The following is a 2,905-nucleotide window of genomic DNA, read 5'->3' as shown; positions in this document are numbered from 1 at the left end:
TATTACAATTTAGTCATAGTGCAGGAAGGGTTAGGAAAAATGTGTTTGTTCGAGTGATGCAGTAGGCCGAAGGCATCACTCAAGCGGTGCTCGCTCACTCACTGGACTTCCCACTGCGCGCTCCCCAGACCCAGTCACTGATGGTGGAGCAGTCCTAAGATATAAAGAAAAGAGAAAAGGTTAAAGGGGTGAAAAATATGTCTGTGTCTTGTTTCTGATTTTGTTTTGTTGTTTTATTATTCTTTATTTGTTGTGAAAATTGTTTTCTCTTATTTTGTTTCTTTTGTTTCTTGATTGTTTTTTAATCAATTAACATTATTTGAACGTAGTCTTAACACTGTTCTTTGACTTTTGTTGTACCCATGTCATGCGTAAACCAAACTGGTGTAATAAAAATATGTACAGGAGGATTCCCTCAGTCCATGGGACTATGCCCTAGGTTAAATAAATATTAATAAAATAAACAATAAAAAATAAATATATAAATGAATAAATAGGAGGGAATAAATAAAGAGGGTAAACCAAAATAGGAATAAATAAAGACTAAAATAAACTGAGGTGAATGTAAAACCACCAAGTTGGCCCTAGGGTTCTGCTGGTTAGGTTTAGGATGATGACATGTCAGGGCATATTCTTGTAATTCCAATTAACGGGTTAAGTTTTAGGCGTGAATCCCTGAGTGGTTAGGTTTAGGAAATTAAGATTAGGCAAGAAGTCTGAGAATTGTGTGAAAGAACAGTGGATGAAAGAAAAAACTGTAAAAAATGAAATGAATGAAGAGGCACAGGACAGATGGTTAATGATGAAAAGACAGTATAATTTAAGGTCTAAAATAGAGTCTTTCGTTGAGACCTCTGGGATGTGTTGTTCCCAGCTGAGATATCCAGTCCCTTTCAGCTCTCCTCCTTTGGTCTCTGGTCCAGTGAGGGTTGGCCTCCAAGACCGTAGCCTGGACTGCTGTCCATCCATGGCGTATAAAGTGTTCCACGACCAGTCTGTCAGTGTGCGCCCTCCTGAGAATGTTGGATTTGTGTGCTGTGAATCTTACGTGTATTGTGTTTTGTGTTTCGCCCACGTACATAATAAATTTTTTATTTGTAACGCGCTTTTCCAGGTGCTCAAAGACGCTTACATAAAAACACAATTTAAAATACAATGCAGTAAATTATCACAGTTAAAATACAAGAACAAAATACACAAATTTAATTTATAGGTTAAAAGCCAGTTTAAAAAGGTGGGTTTTTAAAAGTGATTTGAAGGTGTGGGGGTCTGTACAGTCTCTGATGGGTTGGGGGAGTGAATTCCAGAGGGTGGGGGCGGCAACGGAGAAGGCTCTGTCCCCCCAGGTTCGGTGCTTGGTCCGGGGGGGTAGGGTCAGGAGATTTCCTGCTGAGGATCGGAGGGCACGGGGGGGGTTGTAGTGGTGAAGAAGGTCTGTGAGGTATGTGGGGGCCAGGTTGTTAAGTGATTTGTGGGTGAGCAGGAGGATTTTGAATTGTATACGGTGTGCGACGGGGAGCCAGTGCAGTTTCTGGAGGACAGGGGTGATGTGTTCTCGGGAGCGGGTGTGGGTGAGCAGACGGGCAGCAGAGTTCTGGATGTATTGCAGTTTATTGAGGAGTTTGGATGATGAACCGTATAGGATGCTATTGCAGTAGTCCAGTCTGGATGTGATAAAAGCATGAATCAGGGTTTCAGCAGCAGAGTTGGTGAGTGCGGGGCGGACACGGGCAATGTTTTTGAGGTGAAAGAAGGCGGTCCTGGTGATCTGGTTGATGTGCTGGTCGAACTTAAGCTGGCTGTCAAAGATGATTCCAAGGTTCCGGATGTGTGGGGAAGGGGACAGAGTGCAGTTGTTGAGGGTGAGGCTGAAGTTTTGGGTTGTTCTGGTGCAGGATGTGGGACCGATGATGATGATGTCTGATTTGTTGCTGTTGAGTTGGAGATAGCTTCTTTGCATCCATTTGTTTATTTCGGTGAGACAGTTACTGAGTGTGGAGTGGGTGGAGTTGGTGATGGCTTTGGTGGAGATGTATAGTTGGATGTCGTCGGCGTAACAGTGAAACTGGAGTCCGTGATGGTGGATGATTTTTCCGAGGGGGAGCATGTAGAGGATGAAGAGGAGGGGACCAAGCACCGACCCCTGGGGGACACCTTGTGACTGGGGAGCGGTGGTGGAGGTGCAGTTGTTTATGCTGATGAACTGTTGTCGGTTGGAGAGGTAGGAGTGTAACCAGGAGAGTGCTGTGCCAGTGATGTGAGTTGAAGATTTCAGTCGGGAGAGCAGGATGGAGTGGTTGATGGTGTCGAAGGCTGCTGTGAGGTCGAGGAGGATGAGGATGTTGAGGTGTCCGGAGTCTGAGGAGAGGAGGAGGTCGTTGGTAATCTTGAGGAGGGCTGTTTCGGTGCTGTGTTTTGATCTGAAACCGGATTGAAAGCATTCAAAGAGATTATTGGAGGTGAGGTGGGTTCTGAGTTGAGAGGCTACAGCACGTTCCAGAATTTTTGACAGGAAGGGGAGATTGGAGATGGGGCGGAAGTTATTTGGGTTGTCCGTGTTGAGACCAGATTTCTTGATGATGGGTGTGATTGCAGCCAGTTTGAGGGTTTGAGGAACAGAGCCAGAACTGAGGGAGGTGTTGATGATGTTGGTGATGAGTGGGGAGATGACAGGGAGGCAGTCCTTAATGAGTTTGGATGGGATGGGGTCCAGGGTGCAGGTGGAGGTTTTTATACCGGTCATAAGAGTTATTAACTGTGCTGGAGATATTGGAGAGAACTGTGACAGGGGCTGGATGGTGGCAGGTGGTGAGGAAGGAGGTGAGGCTGGTGGTGAGACGGGAGGGATTCCAGGGGCGTTGAGGTTACTGTAGATGGTGTCTATTTTTGTTTGAAAGTGTGAAAG

The sequence above is a fragment of the Trachurus japonicus genome, chromosome 13 (genome assembly GCF_045865225.1).
Source record: "Trachurus japonicus isolate A0001 chromosome 13, Traja_1.0".
Classification (NCBI taxonomy): Eukaryota; Metazoa; Chordata; class Actinopteri; order Carangiformes; family Carangidae; genus Trachurus; species Trachurus japonicus.
Note: the sequence above shows the minus strand (reverse complement) of the source record.